General features: G+C 34.7%; 1 protein-coding gene across 2 annotated transcripts in view; it reads right to left on the reverse strand.

Annotated features, from left to right (window-relative positions):
• Window positions 1–22,566, reverse strand: part of ADAM12 (ADAM metallopeptidase domain 12) — a 326,616-nt gene that overhangs the window by 281,358 nt on the left and 22,692 nt on the right. The window lies entirely within an intron of this gene.

Raw genomic sequence — 22,566 nt, forward strand, 5'->3', positions numbered from 1 at the left:
GTAGATTTGGTACAAGTATTCTTTCCTTCTTTCTTTTAAATGAAGAGGTAGGATGGGAGGGAAAGAAAATAAATGCTTATTAATGGAAAAACAAAGTTAAATTCAAGCTTAAACATTCATCCAATGGACCAACGTGGTTGGAATGTAGAGGGCAAGAAGAGGAGTTGTGCTCAACAGCCCTGGCAAGATAAGAAGGAACCACATCGGGGCAGATTGGCTATAAAGGCCAGGCCAGGAATGTACATTTTTCCCTCTGGGCAGCAGGCAGCCAACATTAAGCTAATTCCCTTTGGCCACACTTTCCTGAGACTAATTTGAGCTGCTTCAATGAGTCACTTAAATTCAGGGCGAGCCTCTTCCCATTCTCGGTCTTGGCTGCTCAGACCGAGTGGGCCAGTCACGGCAAGAGCATGTGGTCCTCCCAGTAGGATGCTGCTTTCTGCTGCCCCAGCTGTCTGCTGAATTCAGTCTTTACCTATAAAGACACCCTCTATTTAACCCCATCTCCATAAAAATAGCCCAAATGTCAACATAACCTTTTTCTTTCCTCGAGAGTGCCCCTATCTTTTTTTTTTTTTCTTAAGCTAATCCAGTTCTAGCTTTTAAACGAATTCTGTGGATGAGGTCAGCTCCTGGCTTTTTCATTATATCCTATTCTATCCCATAAGGTAAAGGATGATCCCAGACTTCCTCCTGTGCAAGCTCCATTTCTTCAGCTGGTCCTCATAATTTTTCGAGGCTGACTCATAATCAGGCAGTTTTAAGTTACTAAGGACTGCACATTTATTGGGCACAAATGGTATTGAAATTTTAATCCTAGACATTTTACAGGTCCCCGAATACTTTTAAAGCCACACCATTGTATCATTCTTTTGGTGGAAGTCTGCAGTTATATTCAGTTTAACAAGTTAAATGAAGATTTTACAAAGGATTAATACTCAAAACTGTTGGCGGTCTGAAATTAATTGTCTCTCCAGAAACTCAGGCTAGATATTGTATGTCTCATCAGAATTGTCCAGAAATAGAGAAAAAAGCTGAGCCTAAAGACAAAGCTGGGGTCACATACCCCACAGGGCAGACTTTGAAAACACATGTATGGAATGATTAAAAAAGGAATGTCTCATTATAGAGGAAACATTAATCAAATTCAATCATTATGAAGACTGAAAATGGAGTAACAGATTGTCAGATTCAAACATCTCTGAATTTCCATCTTATCCACAGCCTCCTGCCATGGGGAATGCCAGAAAGACTACTAGACTTGGATTCTCAGAACCTGGATTCAAATTCTCTCTTGGTCACTTACTTAAACATGCTTCAGAGAAAATTTAGTAAAAGAATGTTGAATTTGAATTCTGACGATTGGTCCCTTATGCTATGTCTCTGATGACCCATATGTCCTTGGACAGGACACCTAATCTCACTGAATTTAATAAATCCCTCATCTATAAAATGAGAGGACTGTATTTACAGTCCCAACCAGCTCAACATTGATGAGTCTTATTTTTGAAATAAATCTTGAGAGACTTATTTCTATTTTCTGAGCCTCAGTCTCCTCATCTGTAAAATTAGGAGGTTGTTGGACTGCTTGTCAGCTGTTTTTCTAGTCTAAACAGTACTTTTGTGGAGATTTTTGGTCCAGTTCTCAAGAACAAACAAACAATCTTTATCTGTGCTTAAGTGAAAATTAGCAAGAATTTTCTAACTCTAAGTCAGACATCTGGGGCAATAGGTTCTGAAGCAGTACAAGACATAGGCAGGCAAAAGAACTGACAAATTTAGTACTCTGGCTTTTGTTTGTTCCCCTTAGTGAGTTGTGATGTACCCATTGTGCCTGCAGCTAAAAAGATGATAGCCTTCATTTCTCAGGGAAAGGCTTAATAGTACTCATAAGTGTGTGTGTGTGTGTGTGTGTGTGTGTGTGTGTGTGTGTGTATATATTCACCTATACATATTATATACATGGATGTATATGTATATTATATATTCACCTATACATATTATATACATGGATGTATATATATGTATGTGTGTGTATATATATATATATATATATATAAAGTAGCACTTGGCTCCTAGACTTCTCTTCTGTATCTCTGGTCATTATAATTAGAAATTTCAGTATTTTTGTCCTTTTTGTCATTGCTAGAATCATTCACCTTCTCATGCCCTAGGAAATAAGAATTTCCCTTCTTGCTCAAGAAGGGGTGTTGGCCACATCTTAGCCCTCATCATCCTTTAAACCAGCTCTAACACATTCTATTCCAGCCTATAAAGTAAAGGATGATCCCATCTCTGAGAGTTTCTTTTCTTCAGCTAATCCTCATAATTTTGGGGGTCTGAACCTAAATCAATCAAGTAAAGGCTGTACTCACTGGCCCCCAATGTTTTCTTTTCTGCTAGGGAATTTTGTGGTGGACTACTCTTGAACTTTGCAAGAGGTAAATGATTCTGCAGTAAACTGACTATTGCCAAAGGACACTCAAATTCACCCTCAAATTCAGACTCAGTCTAAATGTTGTCTATATTTTTTTCCTATGCTAGAAGATCATGGGTGAAGTTCATGTGATTTGTGTTGGATTGAAACTAAGGCTGCATGTACACACCCGATTTGAGGATAAAAAAGTCTATTAAGTGACCAGATGTTTTTGTGATTGCTGTAGTTCATGTGCAAATATCCATGCAGATGACTGAACATTTTAGCTATATGAGGTGGAGCCCCATGGGGACAGAAAATAACATATCTGAGTAAACCAATAAAGATTTATTAAGCATTTGATTTGTGCCAGGTTCTGCCACTTGCTATCTATGTGATCTTAGCATGTCATGTCTCTAGGACCTAGTTTCCTCCTCATAAAGTGAAGGAAATTTACATAGATGGACTTAGAGGTCTCTTGTAGCCTCAGGTCCATAGTTAAAGCTACTTTTGTTTCTGAATACTTAGAAAAACTAAGTGACTAGACAGTGATGACAATTCAGACTTTCCAGAATCCTTTTTAGAGACTGAGTTAGGGCAAGTTCTTTCTTTATCCTTAATGTATACAGATAATGAGATCATGTTTGAGCTCTAGGATGAGAAATGGTCCAATGTCCTCCCAGAGGTGCTTGCCATCACAATCCCCTTTGTGATTACGTTTGCTTCTGTATTTATACACTGAATATTTCTTTAACATGATGCAAATAAAAATGTTATTTGTGTACCATGGCTAGACAGGATGGATTCCACACAGCTGGGAGACATCAGAGTTTATTTTATAGAGTCATCTCAGTAACAAACCATAAAAGCAAATCTTGAATGATTTGTATGTAGTCCTAAATAATCAGGAAAATAAAAGAAAATATGATCTGATAAAATATACAGTTTGCATACATTTTATATTTTATAATATTTGGGCACCAAATATACAGTTGACTCCCTAAAGACAATAACAGTTTACATTAGCAATAGAGTCCCACTTTGTGCATATTTACAGAAATATTCTCTTTTTGTAGTTCTGATTTTTTTGAATGTTATACAGTTTTAGATTCAAAAAGGAAACAGTCTTAAATATTTTTACTTCTAATATTAATGTCTTTTGGAACAATCAGTTTTATGTTCTTTATAAGAATCATGAGTTTCCTTCACTCTCTTCCTCTCTGGTATGACTGATTCTCTTTAGATAGAACTGAGCCAGGCCAGAAAAAAAAAAACCCATGGCTGTTCGCATCTTCATTCATGGTAGATTGTAACAAAACAACTGGAAAGTCAAGTGGGAGACTGGGAAGGAACCTTGGGGATGAGTATAAATTTCTATTTGGATTCTATAGATAACTATATCCCAGACCCTCCTTTTATTCTAATTTCCAGTGATTCCTGTATTTTTATTTTTATAGAGTTTTCTCTCTCTCTCTCGCTCTCGCTCTCGCTCTCGCTCTCTTTGTTCTCATTTCATCTCCCTGATTTTTTAAAACTTTCCATTCATCATCAAATTTGAACAATTAATTTTCTTAATATAGATGTACCCTGCTTCACTTTCTAACTAAACTGTAGGGTTCTTGAGTACCATTACAATAGCAACTATCTTCCATCCTGCTCCCTCCCTATTTCCTTCCATCTTGCTTCCTCTCTGTTTCTTTTCCAGGGCTTAATGCCTCTACCCAAGCCAATGGAGAGTTTCTCCTAAAGGACCATTCATTTGGAGCTGGAGTCCCTAGAGGATGTTTAGACTAAACTCCTTGTTTTATAGATAACAGAATGAGATGAGGAGAAGTGAATTAGCAGAGATGGGATCAAAACCCAGGCTTTCTGACACCAGATCCATTGCATGGGAAGGAAAGATGGAGTAACCCTTGTCCACTTATTTTGCTTTGTTCCCTATAACTGTGTCTTTGTCCCAATTCCATGAAGCCTCTAAAGAAAGGCTTAAAATCAGCATTCAATTTAAAAAAATATAAATTGAGGAAATTAATAAAGAAAAAAATGGAATTTCTGTTTCTGACTTCCTGTTAAGTCAAACCTCAGGAGATTTTGAGAGTACATGACCAGGAAATAGCCAGGGAAGGCAAAATCACCCATCAACTTAGCAAAACTAAGTGGAAATCATTCGTAACACATCCTATATACGATATTGAAAAGGAAGTGGGATCCAATTAAAGAATCAAGAAAGAACTGGACAGAGGAAAAAGGGAGAAAGGGCTCTCAGCTAGTTTCCTCTACAGAGGAATAGCATATCTGCAGTACTGGAAGAGGATCATGATGATACTTACTCTAAACTGCAAATTACCTTTGAGTCACTGAAAAAAGGATGGCCTGAAAAACTCATTTATCTCAACCAAATGATCTGAGTGAGCCCTGTGGACCTGACAAGGGAGCTTATCTTTTCAGAGCAGTGCCAAGATAAAGATAGGCCAACTGAGAATGGAACAATATTTTTTAAAAAAATCTTCCCATTTTCAGACGCATACCTGGAATCTCAGGAAGATAACATTGTGAAGTTTTCAATCCATCTCTTGTCATTTACTCAAGTAGAAATATATAAAGGTAAGTAAGATGATTGATAAAGAAAAGAAAAAATGGTAAAGAAAAGTACAAAATGGAAAAAGTTCAATTAAGGAAAATCATGAGGCTGAACAAGGTTGTGAAATTCAATTGTGTAATGAAGTCTCAAGTGACTGGAAGGTTCCCTTGAAGAAGCTGAGAAAGTTACCTGTCCTGTATCTCAGGTGCTAATTCAAATGTACAAGGTATTTCATGGGGTCAGTATTTGGAAGGCCCTGGAGAGGTCAGTTAGTCCAACCTCCTCATCTTACGGATGGGGCAATTAAGGCTTAGAGAAGTTAAGCAACTTGCTTAAGATCTCATAGGAAGCAATTTGTATCATAGCTCTTGAGTTGTCATCTTGTCTCAGACAGATATGGGCACCAGAGATTAAGTGATTCACCCAGGTTAGTAGGTGACTAAACCAGGATTTGACTAGATATTCTTAGATTCAAGACTCTGAGCTCAATCCACCACACAAGAAAATAGGTAAGAATAACACAAATTGTTATTGTTTGTACTTTGTTTTTTAACAAGACCAATAACGTCATAAGTGTGAGTCTTGACTTACATAGGAATTGGATTTAAGTGTGTCAGAGTTGCACAAAATCATCAGCTTTACTCTCTCTTCCAGAGTCATCAAAATCCAGTGGTAGGACAGAAGACAAAATTAATGGTAATGAAAAATTACATATAATGAAAGGGCTGTAGAAAATTAGACCAAAATTAATTGGAAACCAAACAATCTAATCTTAAAGAATGAGCCAAACAATAAATCATTGAAACAATCAATAATTTTGTCAAAGAGAATAACATTAATGATCCACAAATTTTGATATGTTATAATATGCCAAAATAGTACTTAGGGGAAATTTTATATATCTAAATGCTTCTATCACAAAAATAGAGAAAGAGCAAAACAAAAATTGGACATTCAATTTAAAAAGCTAGAAAAAGAACAAATTGAAAATCCCCAATTAAATACCAAATTAGAGATTCCTAAAATCAAAGGAGAGATTAATAAAATTGAAAGTAAGAAAACTAACTGATGAATAAAACTAAGAACTGGTTTTATGAAAAAAAAAACAATAAAATAGTTGATTTGATTTAAAAAAAAAAGAAGAAGAAAACCAAATTGCCAGTATCAAAAATAAAAAGGGTGAATTTACCACCAATGAAGGGGCAATTAAAACAGTAATTATAAGCTATTTAACCATTTAAAGTTATGTCAATAAATTTAATAATCTAAATGAAAGGATGAATATTTACAAAAATCTAAATTGCCCAGATTAACAAAAGAAGAAGTAAAATACTACTTAAATAATCTCAGTTTAGGAAAAAAATTAAACAAGGCATCAAAAAAATCCCTAAGAAAAAATCTCTAGGGCCAGATGGATTTACAAATGAATCCTACCAAACATTTCAAGAACAATTAATTCTAATACTATATAAACTATTCAGGGAAATAGGTAAAGAAAGAGTCCTATCACATTCCTTTAATGACACAAATATGGTACTGACCTAAATCAGGCAAAGCCAAAACAAAGAAAGAAAATGATCTATTAATTTCCCTAAGGAATATTGATGTAAATTTTTTTACATATATTAGCAAAGAGATTACAGCAATTTATCATGAGGATAATACCTTCTGACCAGATGGGATTTATATGCAGAGCTGGATCAATAATAGGAATAATTGACCATATCAATAAAATCAGAAGAACTCATATGATTGTCTCAATAGAGGCAGAAAATACTTTTGAGAAAATACATCATCTATTCCTATTAAAAATGCTATAGAGCATAGGAATAAAGGAAACTTTCTTTAAAATCACAATTAATATCTAAAACAAGCAGCAAGCATTATCTGTAATATGGATAAGCTAGAAGCTATCCAAATAAGGTTAGGGATATAATAAGGTTGCCCATTATCACCACTATTATTCAATATTATACTAGAAATGTTAACTTAGCAATAAGAGAAGAAAAAGAAATCCAAGGAATAAAAAGAGGCAAGAGGAAACAAAACTATTACTCATTGCATATGATATGACAATATGCTTAGAGAATGCTAGGCAATAAACTAAAAAAGAAAAAACCCTAGTTAAAATAACAATTTTATCAAAGTTTCAGATCGTAAAATAAATCCATGTAAATCATCAGCATTTCTATATATTACCAACAAAGCCCAGCAACAAGAGATAGAGAAATTCCATTTAAAGTTACTGTAGACAATATAAAATATTTAAGAGTCTATCTAAGGCCAAGACAAATCCAGAAACTATAGAAACACTTTTCCATTTAAAAAAATTTTTTTACACAAATAAAGTCAGATCTAAACAATTGGAAAAATAACAATTACTCATGGATAGACTGAACTAATCTAATAAAAACAACAATTTGATCTAAATTAATTTTTTATTCAGTGTCCTATCAATCAAAATACCAAAAATTATTTTATAGAGTTGAAAAAATAATAACAAAATTCATCTGGAAGAACAAAAGATAAATAATATCAAGGAATTTGATGAAAAATGAAAAGGAAAGTGGCCTAGCCATACCAGACCTAAAATAATATTATAAAATGGCAATCATCAAAACTGGTTGGTACTGACTGAAGAATCGAGTGGAGGATCAATAGAATAGATTAGGTTCACAGGACATAATTGTAAATCTACCATTTGATAAACTCAGACTCCAGCTTCTGGGAAAAGAACTTATTATTTGACAAAATATGCTAGAACAACTAGAAAATAATATGGCAGAAAAATAGGCATGGGCCAACATCTATCTTATCTTGATATTGTCAAAATGAGTACATTATTTAGACATAAAGGGCAATACTATAAGCAAATAGAGAGAGTAAAGAATAGTTTATCTGTCAGATCCATAAAGAAGTTTACAATTCATAGCCAAACAATGCATTATGAAATGCAAAATATGATTTTGAATACATTAAATTTTTAAAAAATAAAATTTGCACAAACAAAACCATTGAAACAAAGATTAGAAGGGAATCAAAGGTGGGAGATAATTTTATAGCCAATATTTCTGATAAATATATATTGAGAGAACTGAGTCAAATTTATAAGAATACAAATCATTCCCCAATTGATAAATGGTCAAAAGATAAGAACAAGCAGTTTTCAGCCAAAGAAATCAAAGTTATGTATAGTAAAAAAAAAAATGCTCTAAATCACCCTTAATTAGAGAAATGCAAATTAAAACAATTCTGAGATACTACTCCACATATATCAAATTGGCTACAATGACAGAAAAGAAGAAATGATGAATGTTGGAGATGTGAGGAAATTGGGACAATAATGCATTATTGGTAGAGTTGTGAACTGATTCAGTCATCTTAGAGAGCAATTTGGAACTATTCCCAAAGGTCAATAAACTGTATACCCTTTGATATAACTAAATCTGTAGCTCAAAAAGATCATAATAAAGGTAAAAAGAATCTACTTGTACCAAAATATTTATAATAGGACTTTGGAATTGGAAGTTGAAGGAATGCCCCTCATTTGGGAAATTACTACTAAATTATGAATGTAATGGAATATTATTGTGTTATAAGAAATAATGAACAGGCATATTATAGAAAAACTTATATGCTGAGTGAAGTAAACAGAAACAGAAGAACATTGTACACAGTAACAGCATCATTGTAAGATGATCAATTATGATCCACCATGATAGACTTAGTTCATAATTGGGGAATGACTTATATTCCTATAAATTTGAATCACTTCTCTATATATTTTAGAAATGAGTCCTTTATCAGAAACATTGGCCATAAATTAATTTTTCTTAGCTTTCTGCTTCCTTTCTAATCTTGGTTGCATTAATTTTGTTTATGCAAAACTTTTTAATTTAATGTAATCAAAACTATACATTTTGCATTTCATAACGTTCTGTAGTTCTTCTTTGGCTTTAAATTCTTCTCTTCTCCATAGATTTGAGAGGTAAAATATTCTTTGTTCTCCTACTTTGTTTTATTGTATCATCTTTTATGTCTAAATCATGAACCCATTTTAGCTTTATCTTGGTAGAGGATATTAGATGTTGGTCAATGACTAGTTTCTGACATACTATTTTCCAGTTTTCCCAGCAGGTTTTGTCAAACAGTGACTTCTTATCCCAGAAGCTGAAGTCTTTGGGTTTATAAAATACTAGATTACTATAGCCATTGACTATTGTGTCCTATGAACCTAATCTATTCCACTGATCTATTACTTGATTTCTTAGCCAGTCTGACCAAATGGTTTTGATGATCACTGTTTTGTAATATAGTTTTAGGTCTGGCACATCTAGGCCACCTGTCTTTGCATTTTTTCATTAATTCCCTTTAAAATCTTGAACTTCTGTTCTTCTAGATAGTTTTGTTATTTTTCTAATTCTATAAAGTAATTTCTTCACAGTTTGATTGTTATGGCACTGAATAAGTAGATTAATTTAGGTAGAATTGTATTTTATTACATTTGCTCAGCTTATGACAAGAACTTGATATTTCTAAATCATTCTTAGAGAAATACAAATTAAAACAACTCTGAGATATCACCTCACATGTATCAGAATGGTTCATATGACAGAAATAACAGAATATGACCCCATGCAATTCAGATAGAAGTAGACACAATGAGCAGATTTCTTAGAAAATAAAAGAAAAACATGAAAATTGTTCAGATTTCATTTATAGAACATCATAGGTTCATAGGTCTAAAGCAGGAGTTCTCAAACTGCAGCCCGAGGGCCAGATGAGGACGTTTATGTGGCCCACCGGGTTATGGCTAATGGGCTGAGGGACAGAGACAGAGTGTGAGCTTTTCTTTTTACTATAATCCAGCCCTCCAATGTCTGGGGGACAGTGAATTGGCCCCCTATTTAAAAAGCTTGAGGACCACTGGTCTAAAGCTAAAAGGTCTATTCAGGTCTCATTGAATCCAGGAATTCTTAATTTGGAATCTTAACTTGTGTTTAAATTTTAATTTTCATTAGTTTTATTTCAATATGATTGATTTTTAAATAATCAATCCATTATATTTTATTTTTTTTGCATTTAAAAACATTATTCAGGAAAAGGTTTCCTGGATTTTTACCAGACTAATTGCCAAAGGGTCCATAACTGAAAAAAGGGCTGAAACTTTTAGGATAACCTAATATTCTCATATTACAGAGGAGAAAACTGAGGTCAAAGGACACAGAGTGACTTCACCTAATATCACACAGGTAGTAGAACTAGGAAATCAAAAGTCAAATTTAGAGAAATATGAAGAAAAAGAGAGATAAATTTGCCAGATTCTTTCAGAGGTTCAAGGTTGTGTTTATGACGTAATCAATTATTTTAGCTTTTTTTTTTTTTTAAGTTTTAAAAATCAGCCTTTAGAAACTTGGAATCATGGGAAAAGATGATGGCTGTGGAACATGTTTAGGGAAGCTGTGAAATACAGCTTGAGTACTGGATTTGGTGTGAGAAAAAAATGTGGGCTCTACTCCCAGCAACTGACTCTCTGTGTAACATTGGACAAATCAAAGGATTCCTCTGAGTTTCAGTTTTCCCCTCTTAAAAGGGGATGGTTAGTTTTGCTTTTCTGGAATCACTGGGGAAAAAAAAGCACTCTTAGATGGAGAATTAGAGACAATTCAGCTGAACTCTCTAATATTCCCCTCCAAACAACTCTAAAACAACCCTTCAAATCAGAAGCAGAATCAAGAGAGGTCAGAATGAGGCATTTTTCCAGCCTACGAAAACTTAGGAGATCAGCTGCAGAAGTTTGTGACACTGGGATGAAAACCAGTCCAGAACCAAAACATAAGGTAACAGCAACAGTGACTGCATCAAAAGCAGCAAAGACCAAAAGACAGTTAAGAAGTCAAAAAGAGATTAAAGGGGATGCTTTGCTGGCACTGGGTATAGATGGGACTGATTAGCAGCACTATTACCCTCACACAGAGTGAAAGGGGGCACTGGGGGTTGGTCATAAGGGAGAAGGGGTCCTGGTCACAGTTCTAAAGCAAAGGAAAGTGCTAGCACTGGTGACTGTAAGGAGTAGGTGCCCTTCATCCATTAAGACCAAAGTGATCACACCTCTCCCCAGATCACACCTCTCCCCAGATCACACTACTTTGGAAGGACAAAAAGCTTACAAAATTCCAGAACTAGTTCTGAATACAGTAGCACAAAGAAGCCTGAAGCTTAGGTCAGTGCCTTTCTACTCCCTAGTGACCAAAGTATAAGTAGAACATAAAATTAAAAGTAAAAAAATTGGCTGAAAAATGAGCAGTCAACAACAATGAATTTTACCATAAAAAATAACAAGATCTAATACTTTGGCATAGAAGACTAAGACATAAACTCAGAAGATAACACTGTGAAAACAACAGCTATAAACAAAGCCTCAAAAATGCTAAATGGACCCAAGCCAACAAGAATTCTTGGAAGACTAAAAAAAGGAGATAAGGGTGGTAGAAGAAAAATGTGGGATAAGAAATGAGAGTGATGTGAGAAAAATATTAAAAGATAATCAAAAACTTGGTGAAAAGAGGCACAAATATACTGATGGAAATAATACCTTCAAAACCAGAATTAGCCTATTGGTAAATTCAAAAATTCATTTAAAAATTCACTAAATTTACACAAAAATTTACTCAGGAAAGAACTCTTTAAAACACAGGATAGATCAAATGTAAGATCAAAAGTGTATACACATATAGTCACTTAAAAAAAGAATTTTTTTAGAAATAAAATTGACTATATGGGGCAAAGTACAAATTTTACTGAAGAAAATAATTTCTTAAAAATTCAAATTGAGCAAATGGAAAATAATGATTCCATGAGAAATCAAGAGACAATAAAACAAAGTCAAAAGAATGAAAAACATAAGAATTATGAAATCTCATCAGAAAAAAAAAAAACTGAATTGGAAAGTTGACCAAGGAGATAATTTAAAAATTATTGGACTACCTGAAAGCTATGATCAAAAAAAAGTGCCTACACATCACACTCCAAGAAATTATCAAGAAAAACTATCCAAAATCTTAGATTCTGAAGGTAAAATAGAAATTGAAAGAATTAATCAATGACCTCTTGTAAGAGATACAAAAATGAAAACTCCCAAGAATATTATAGAGAAATCCCAGAGCCCCAAGTCAAAGAAAAAATACTTCAAGTATCAATTCAATATTTTTAATATGGTAGAACCATTATCAAAATTATCCAAAATCTAGTGTCTTCCACATTAAAGGAGTAGAGGATTTGGAATATGATATTCCAGCATGCAAAGGATGGAGAATTACAACCAAATTTACTCAGGAAAACTAAGTATAATTTTTCAGGAGAAAAATAAATATTTAATGAAATAGCACATTCAAGCATTCCTAATGAAAAGACTAGAGCTGAATAGAAAACCTGACATTCAAATATAAGACACAAGAGAAGCATTAAAAAGTAAGCATGAAAGAATAATCATAAGGGTCTCAACAAATTTAAACTGTTTCCTTCCTATTGGGGAAGATAATACCTATAACTCCTAAGAACTTTATCATTATTGTGGCAGTTAAAAAGAGTTTAATAGAGATCTAGATATAAATTGATTATGTTAGAATGATTTCTAAAAAATATAAAGGGGTGAGAAATAGAGATACACTGGAAAAAGGGGTAAGAGAGAAATAGAATGGGGAAATTTTTCACACATTAAAGAGATCTATAAGGAAGTGCTTTTATAGCAGAGGAGGAAATAGTAGGGTTGAGGGTCCTGAGCAATGCTTGAATCGCACTCTCTCAGTAGAATTAGTTCAACTAGAATTCATAATTGAACACCAAATATATAATTTTTATCATGTTAAGTTAAAAAGGTTTTGTACAAACAAAACTAATGCAGACAAGATTAGAAGGGAAGCAATAAATTGGGGAAACATTTTTTACATTTAAGGCATCTGATAAAAACCTCATTTTAAAAATATATAGAGAATTGACTCAAATTTATAAAAATTCAAGCCATCTTCCAATTGATAAATGCTCAAAGGATATGAATAGACAATTTTCAGATGAAGAAATTAAAACCATTTCTAATCATATGAAAAGGTGCTCTTTGTCACTATTGATCAGACAAATGCAAATTAAGAAAATTCATAGATACCACTACACACACCTCTCAAATTGGCTAAGATAACAGGAAAAGATAATAATGAATGTTGGAGGGGATGTGGGGAAACTGGGACACTGATACATTGGTGGTGGAATTTTAAATGGAGCCAGCCATTCTGGAGAGCAATTTGGAACTATGCTCAAAAAGTTATCAAACTGTCCATACCCTTTAATCCAGCAATGTTTCTACTGGGCTTATATCCCAAAGAGATCTTAAAGGAGGGAAAGGGATCCACATGTGCAAAAATGTCTATGCTACCCCTTTTCGTAGTGTAAGAAACTGGAAACTGAGTGATGCTCATCAGTTGGAGAATGGCTGAGTAAGTTATGGTATGTGACTGTTATTAAATATTATTGTTCTATAAGAAACAATCAAGAGGATGATTTTAGAGACTTACATGAACTGATGCTAAGTGAAATAAGCAGAATCAGGAGATCATTGTACATGGCAACATTGATATTATATGAAAAACAATTCTCTTTCCAACAACGAGATAACTGATGCCAGTTCCAATGATCTTGTGATAAAGAGAGTCATCTACATCCAGAGAGAGGACTGTGGGAACTGAATGTGGATCACAACATAGTATTCTCACTCTTTTTGCTGTTGTTCATTTGGATTTTGTTTTCCTACTCATTCTTTCCTTTTTGATCTGATTTTTCTCGTGCAGCAAGAACTCTGTGCACACACAGAGTTAAAATAAAGGGCTGGAGCAGAATTTAATATGATTCAGCTGAAGTAAAAAAGGCAAGGATAGTAATCATGATCTCACACAAAGCAAAGGCAAAAACAGGGCCAATGAAATGGGATAATGATGGAAATTATATTTTGCTAAAACATATAAACAATGAAAAATATTAAAAAATTTAAGGTTTCTCCAATAAATGCCTCATTTCCCAAATATGAGTACAGAACTGAACCAATTACAATAAGAGCCATTTTCCAATTGATAAGTGACCAAAGGATATCAACAGGTATATTTCCCAAGAAGAAATAAAGCTCTCTATAATAATTTGAAAAAATATTCTAAATCACTAATGATTAGAGAAAGGCAAATTAAAACTCCTCTAAAGTATATCTTATACTTACCATAAATGACAAATTCTAGAGGAGATAACAAAAATAGGTACATTAATGAATTGTTGTAGTGAACTGGTCCAACCATTTTGGAGAACAATTTGGTATTATACCTAAAGAACTATAAAACTATGCACACACTTTGGCCTAGCAATATCGCTGGTAGGTCTGTATCCCAATGAGATCAAAGATCAAGGGAAATGACCGATTTATACAAAAATATTTTAGAATCTCTTTTTGTGGTGGCAAAGTATTGGAAATTTAGGGGATGCTCATCAATTGGGGAATAGATGAACAAGTTGTGGCATATGATTATGATCGAATATTATTGTGGTGGTTTTAGAAGAAGCATGGTAAGACCTATTTGGCCTGATCCAAAGTGAAGTGAGAAGTATTAGAAGATCATTGTGTATAATAACAGCTCATTGTAATAATTAATTGTGAATGGCTTGCCTATTCTGACCAATACAATGATCTGAGAGGATTCCAAAGTTTCATGATAAAAAAATGATCCACCTCCAGGGAAAACTGATGAAAGCTGAGTGCAAACTGAAGTATAATTTTCCTCATTTTCTTTATTTTTCTTGTTTCTTTTTGAAATACAACTAATATGGAAAAATATTTCGCATGATTATTTTGCATGATTGATACATTAATTGCTTTCTAAGTGGGTCTGGGAGGGTGTTAGAGTGAGGGAAAGAATTTGAAACTCAAAATTAAAAAAGAAAAAAAATGTTTAAAATAAATAAATAATATTTTTTAAAGATAAAAGCACTCAAGAAATGTGAGATATAAGGATTCTGAGAAGCTGGCAGAATAGATCAGAACATTCCAAGCTCTTCAGATTTTTAGTTTTCCCTAAATCTCTCTCATTTGGTTCTAAAGTCACTTTGAGTTCTTCTAAAAATTCTTTAGGGGCAGGGAGTCTTTTAATGTTACTTTTCAGGGTAAGAGACTTTTTTTACTTCACTTTAAAAACTAAATGAAAAAGATTGGGGGAAAACCTAAAAAAAATGCAAGAAAACCAAGATGATTAGGAAAAGAAAAATCAATGAACTAGAAAAAGAAATGCAGAGTCTAAAAGAACAAAATGATTTTTTAAAATATTAGAATTGGGCAGAAGAAAGCCAGTAAAGCTATAAGATCAAGAAATAACAAAACAAAATATAAAGAATGAAAAATAGAAGAGAATATGAGGCATCTCATAAAAAAATGACATCTGAAAAAAAGATCAAGAAAAAATAGAAATAATTGGACGATATGAAAACTGTAAACAGAAATAACCTTGACATAATAATATAAGAAATAATCAAAGAAGAATGTCTTAAAATGATAGAACACAAGAGGAAAGTAGAAATAGAAAAAAAAATCCACCAATCACCACCTCAAAGCGATGCTACAAAGAAAACACATAGAACATTGCTAACTTTCAAAACTCTAGATAAAAGAGAACGTTTTACAAGAAACAAACAAAAAACAATTCAGATATGTGGAAGCCATAATTAGAATTACATAGGATCTATCAGCAGCTACAATAAAGGACCACAGGTTCTGGAATGTTATATATCAACAATCAAAAGAACTGGGCCTGCACACAAAAATATTATATTTGGCAAAATTAAGAATAATATGGAATGAAAAAAATAGACTCAATGAACTCAGATTTTAAGAAATTTGTCCCAACCAAATCTGGACACAATAGAAAATTTTACATATAAGAGTCAACATCAAAGCCTAATTTCAAGAAACTCAACAACAACAAACTGTTTATGTTTTATACATGGAAATGTAAACTATATGTCTAAGACTGATAATAGGAATTTGGTAGTCCAAAAGAAAGATTTTGAGTATGATCAAAATGATCTAGTTGACAAGTTAAGGAATAGAATTAAAATTGAAGAGTTATCAGGGATAGGAAATAAGAAACACACACAAATAGAATAATAATGATCAAAAATAGAATTTATTAGAAAAAAATAAGTTCCAGAGAGTTCCGGGGGATAAAGAGAAGATGGTAGAGTAAAGTCAGGAAGCTGCTTGAACTATTCCATATTCCTTTGAAAACCACATGAAACCAAGGCTCTGAACAGAGTTTAACAGCTCAAGATAGACTGAAAACACTTCAAGAAAGGCCAGTCTCACTGGGATGAAAGGGGTGTTCAGTCCAGGTCAGATAGACTCAAAGAGAGCGTGTGGCAATATCTTAATCACAGCAAATCAGCAACTCAGACTCTTAGTCCTGGCTCAGTGGAGAAGCAAATCAGAGGGGCAGCTTCCAGTCCCAACTCAAAAGACAAACTCTGAAAAATCAGGTTGTTTACCGAATAGACCAGGCAAAGTTACCACTTACAAACACAAAACCAAGGCTCAGAGCTGCACAGGAAGCTTGGGACAGCTCCACCTTAACCCCAGGAACAGAGCTCCACTTTAAAAGGTAAAAAAAGAGGAAATACCAAAAGAAAAGGAAAGAAAATTAGCAAAAGACAGAAAAGAACCTTGACCATAGAAAGCTACTGTGGTGACAGGGCAGACCAAATCAAAAATTGGAGGACATTATTTCCACAGAAAAAATCTCAGAGTGATATAAATTGGTCTCAAGCCCAAAGAGGCTTGAAATATTCATAATGCTCATAAAAGACTTCAAAAGGCAAATAAGATGTAGAAGAAAAAACAAGAAAAGAAATGAAAGATATGCATGAAAGTCAAGTTGGAAAGGGTAGGAAAATTCTATCTGAAAAAAAAAAAAAAAAAAAACAACTGCTTAAACAGTAGAATAAACCAAATGGAAAAAGAGATACAAAAGATAAATGAAGAAAATCATATATTAAAAACTAGAGCAGGGCAAATGAGAACTAATGACTTTGTGAAACAGCAAGAATCAAACAAACCAAAAGAATGAAAAAAGTGGAAGAAAATGTGAAATACCTCATTGACAAAACAGCCAACCTGGAAAATAGATCCTGAAGAGACAATTTACAAACTATTGTCCTACCTGAAAGCCATAATAAAAAAAAAAGAGCCTGGCTCTTTTACAAGAGGTCATTAAGAAAAACTGCTCCAATATTTTAGAAACAGAGGGAAAAATACTGATTGAAACAATCCATCGATCACCTCTAGAAAGAGATCCAATAAAGAAAACCCCAAGGAATATTTTTTGAAATTCCAAAACTATAATCCAAGGAAAAAATACTGTAAACTGCCAGACAAAAACAATTCAAATAACAAGGAGCAACAGTCAGTATTACCCAGGATCTGGCAGCTTCTACAATAAAGGATCAGAGAGCCTAAAACATCATATTGTAGAAAACAAAGGCCCTAGGGTTACAACAAAGAATTAAATAACTAGGGAGATTCAGCATCATCTTTCAGGGGAAGAGGAGCTTCAATGAAGTAAGAGACTTTCAACCACTTCTATTGAAAAAACCAGATGGCAAAATGATATCTGTAACTCTTAAGAACTGTATCTGTTACTGGGACAGAGGGAAGCATCACATGGACTGAGGATATGATTGTGAATGGACTCTGATGTGATAAAATCAAAGAAAAAAGCCAATAAGGGGTAGAAAATGGTCTGTACAAGAAAAAGAGGAAATAATGGAACAATTAATTCACATGAAGTGCCACAAAAGACCTACTACAATCCAGGGAAAGAAGGGAGGAGGATGAGCATTGTCTGAAGCTTCATCTCATCAGTTCTGGCTTTAAGAGGGAATAATTTAATCATTCAATTGGTCTTAGAAATGTATCGAATTTTATAAAGAAGTAGGAAGAGAAAGAAGACAAGAAAATGGAGGGACAAGATAGAAGGGAGGACAGAAACACTGAGGGAAAAGATAAGGAGGAAAAGATAGTGACTGAAGTGGGTTAAAAAACACTGCTAAGAGAAGGGGGGTGATAGGAGATAAAATAGTGATCAGGGTGAGTAAAAAAGCACACAATTAAGGATAGGGTGGAAAGAGAGAACAAAAGTATATACAGGGGAAAAATCAGATGGAAGGAAATACAGAGCTGGTTATCATAACTGTAAATGTGAATGAGATGAACTCTCCCATAAAATGGAAGCAAATAGCAGAGTGGATTAAAAACTAAAATCCTACAATATGTTGTATACAAGAAACACATTTGACACAGAGAGACACATACAGAGTAAAGATAAAAGGCCGTACCAGAATTTATTATGCTTCAGCTGAAGTAAAAAAAGCAGGGGTAGCAATTTTGATCTCAGATAGAGCAAAATAAAAATAGATATTATTAAAAGAGATAAGCATGGAAAGTACATCTTGATAAAGGGTATTGTAAACAATGAAGTAGTAATGATACTAAATGTGTATGTACAAAGTGGTAGAGCAGGCAAGTTCCTAGAGAAGATGTTAAGCCAGTTACAGGAAGAAATAGGCAGCAAAACCATTCTAGTAGTAGACTATTAACAAATACTGGCTGGATTAGCCGAATTTTATGTAATTTGGAGTCCTTAAGCTAGAACCAGTGGACAGATTGGGGAGAAGAGAGTCTGGATGGAAAAAAAAAATCTTTATTTACTTTATTACAAAGGAAATCTTTTCCTTGGAAATCCTATAAATTTAATTTTAAATATTTGGTCAGTCAGTAAAAAAGCATTTATGAAATAGCTCCTATGTGTCTAGCACTGTGCTAAGCATTAAAGATGCATTAAAAGGCAAAGATCCTTCCCTCAGGGAGCTTCCAATCCAAGGGGGTTACATAGGCTTTCTCAGACACCAGCTAAAGAAGCCCATGGTCCAAAGAAGGTGGAAGAAGCCCTGGTTTAACCCATCTAGGCTTGGTTTTGTTGTACAACATCAATAAAAGGCTAAGAGTAAATTTTGCTTCTTTAAAAAGTGAGGCTGCTGTAAAATGATGAATGGCACACTCACCAACTCAGAGAGGGGAGGCCGAGGCCTGGAGACTGCTGGGATGAGGCAGGGTAAAAAATGTCCTCTCCCATGCAGCTCCTCACCTTCTCTATATCTGAAAGGCTTAGCAATGTTGAGAAGGGATTCCCAGAGATCTAGAGATTTAGGCCAAATAGGACCAATGGGCCAAGGCTTTCATTTAGTACTTTTAGTACTTGCCACACCGGTCACACAAACAACAAGGGACACAGAGGGGATTTGTACCCAGATCTTTTAACTCCAAAATTCACTGCTCTTTCCCTATTCCATTTATCAAAGAAAATGTGAGCTGGAGCGAATTTATCACCTGGAGTCAGGTGATAACGATAATCTTGGCAACAGCAACATGAGAAGTCCAGAAACCATTCCCTATGAGGATGGGGAAGAAACTGAGGTTGATTATCCTGGATAATAGGCTTGGGAAATAGGACAGATATTCTTCAGCTTTGGAAGCGCTTTCATGGACAAGAGAACATCAGCAACTGAAGTGCTCTAGGAGGTCCTGTGTGGGTCCTATCCAACACTGTCTATGATCCTATGAATTCCCTCTCTTAGTACTACAAAAATCTGGCTATTATCTGGCTTCAGTGACATTTTATGGAATCAAAACATCAGAGAAAATGCACCTGAGAGAAAATGCTACATACAGACAGACTGAATTTGAGAGATGATGTAAGTAGGCAGCTGGGGCAATTTTGGCCCTTAACAAGTATTTCTGGAAGGAGGGATTGAATTATTACATTTTAGTTTGTTTATCATAGACCTGACTTCCTGGGATGTTAAAAGTGGGGAATTTCAATTTGGGAATTTTTAAATAATTTGCTGTCAACAATTTCCTGCCTCATCAGGATGTCTCCCCACATCTCTTTGGGCTTGCTCAACCCCACACCAAGAAGCAGAATGAATCTATCAAATGCCTTTCTCCAGCCAGCTCAGATTTCAAGACTGCCTTTGGAGCAGCCTGTGCTGATGATGAAGTCATTGCCCTAATGAACTTTGCTGATATGTCATCCAAATGTCAGGGATTGTGCAATGACCATCCTCAGTAGTTGTCACTTTGTCCTTCTATTTGGCTGATCCAATTTCTAATCCTCCTCCAGGAACTGAAGCCTCGAGCGGCACTATGATAGAGAGAGACCTAAAGAAGCTGTTAGAGGACTTAGGGAAGGTGAGTAGAGGGAGCACAGATGGAGAAACCCTGATAATAGGGATGGTGGGTTTGACAATGTCTCCCTCTCACAGTCCAGAAAGAGCTGCAAAAGGACAAATTGGCCAAACACTGATGAGATTTTATTACAAGGGGTGGAATTTCTTGTAGGTGTGCCTTGTGAATCTCAAATCTCCCACTATTTATGACAGATCAAACCTGTAGGCGACCCAAAAGGCAACTGAGAGATTTGTGGAGGGTATAAGCAGGCTGCAACATCTTTCCCGGGATGGCCTGTGCTGCAGAAGTAGAGCAAGGGACATGAAAAATTTGCATTGTGTCTCTTTGGATGGCTAACTAATGAATGGACTTCTGCCTTGCATTTCTCTATTACTTATTTAAAAATATGTTATCCCTTAATATTCAATTCACATTTATGACCTCTGTCTCTATCTCTATATCTATATATTCCTTCAAACTATGAAATAATGAGAAAGTTCTGAGTTATAAACATCATCCTCCCATGTAGGAATATAAACAGATTAACGTTATTAATTCCTTTAACTTTTGTGATTACTTCCTTATACTTCTCCTGAGGTCTGTATTTGAAAATCAAGTTTTCTATTCAGCTCTGGTCTTTTCATCATGAATGCTTGAAAATCTATTTCATTGAATGACCATATTTTCCTCCAAAGGATTATTTTCAGTCTTCCTAGATAAATGATTCTTGGTGCAATCCTAGCTCTATTGCTCTCTGGAATATCATATTCCAAGCCCTCTGGTTCTTTAATATAGAAGATACTAAATCTTGTACTATCTGAATGTGGCTCCACTACACATGAACTGTTTCTTTCTGGATGCTTGCAATATTTTCCTGTTTACCTGGAAGACCTGAAATTTGGCTGTAATATTCCTGGGAGTTTTCATTTTGGGGTCTCTTTCAGGAGATGATCAGTGTATTCTTTCCATTTTTATTTTATTTTCTGGTTCTAGAATATCAGGACAGTTTTCTTTGATAATTTCTTGAAAGATGATATCCAGGCTCCTTTTTTGATCATGACTTTCAGCTCTCTCCTGGATCTATTTTCCAGGGTAGTTGTTTTTTCTAATGAAATATTTCACATTTTCCTCCTATTTCTTCTTTTCTTTTCTTCCTATTGGTTTTGTTTTATTGTATCTTGATTTCTCATAGAATCATTCCTTTCCATTTGCTTAATTCTAATTTTTAAGGAATTATTTTCCTCAGTGAGCTTTTGTACCTTTTTCCCAGTTGGACAATTTTCCTTTTGTAAATATCTTTCTCCTCATTAACTTTCTGTATTTTCTTTTGCACCATTCTCAATTCTTTTCCTGAGTTTTCCTCTCTCTCTCTTACTTGATTTTCAAAATCCCTTTTGAGCTCTGCCATGGCTTGAGTCTAACTTTTATTTTTCTTAGAGGTTTTGGTTGTAGGAGCTTTGATTTTATTGTCATCTTCTGAGAGTGTGTTTTGATCTTCTTTGTCACCATAATAACTTTCAATTATCAGAAATGTTTTTTGTTATCTGCTCATTTTTTAGCCTATTATTTTTTGTTAAAATAGGGTTCTGTTTTCAGAGTGGAAGGTGCACTGTCCCAGGCTTCAGAGGTTTTGTGCAGACATTTTCAGAGATCCTTCTAGGGACATGACCTTTCTACCCTGGAGCTGTTAGGAGGGTCCCTATCCCACTCTAGCTATAAGATCAAATGTGCTAAAGCAACAGAATCCCAACACTGGGACTGCATGTCCGACTCTCTTCCCATTGTCACAGACCCTCTCCATTGACCTTCGGAGTCTTTTTCAACATCCTGAGGCACTGTGAGTCTGAGCTCCCCTACAGTGCAAAGAAAAACTGCGACTAGATGAGTGTTAATGGCTCACCTTGAGTCCTCCAGCTAGTTCCAGGTCAGAGATGAAGGTCAAAACAGCCCTCTAGCTTTGGGAGCTCTTTCCACTGCTTTGGACCCTTGAGGGTTGGGTATATCTTTGTTATTTGAAGCAATATTCCTGGATCTTTAGCCTAAGGCCCAGGATGTCATTGTTAGAACTAAAACATAGTCCTGATAGGGAAGTAGCCCAAAATAATGGAATTAAGGCTGGAGGAGGGAGGGAAGAGTTTTCAGAGGGGGATAGGGGCTGCCTATAGGAGGAGGGGCTGCCAGGAAAGAGGTGAAGAGCTTTTTGGAGAGGGGGAAGTCAGGTAGACAGGGATGTTGAAGAGAGCATTTTTGTTCAGGTATGACATA

This window comes from Sminthopsis crassicaudata, chromosome 2 (genome assembly GCF_048593235.1).
Source record: "Sminthopsis crassicaudata isolate SCR6 chromosome 2, ASM4859323v1, whole genome shotgun sequence".
Lineage (NCBI taxonomy): Eukaryota > Metazoa > Chordata > Mammalia > Dasyuromorphia > Dasyuridae > Sminthopsis > Sminthopsis crassicaudata.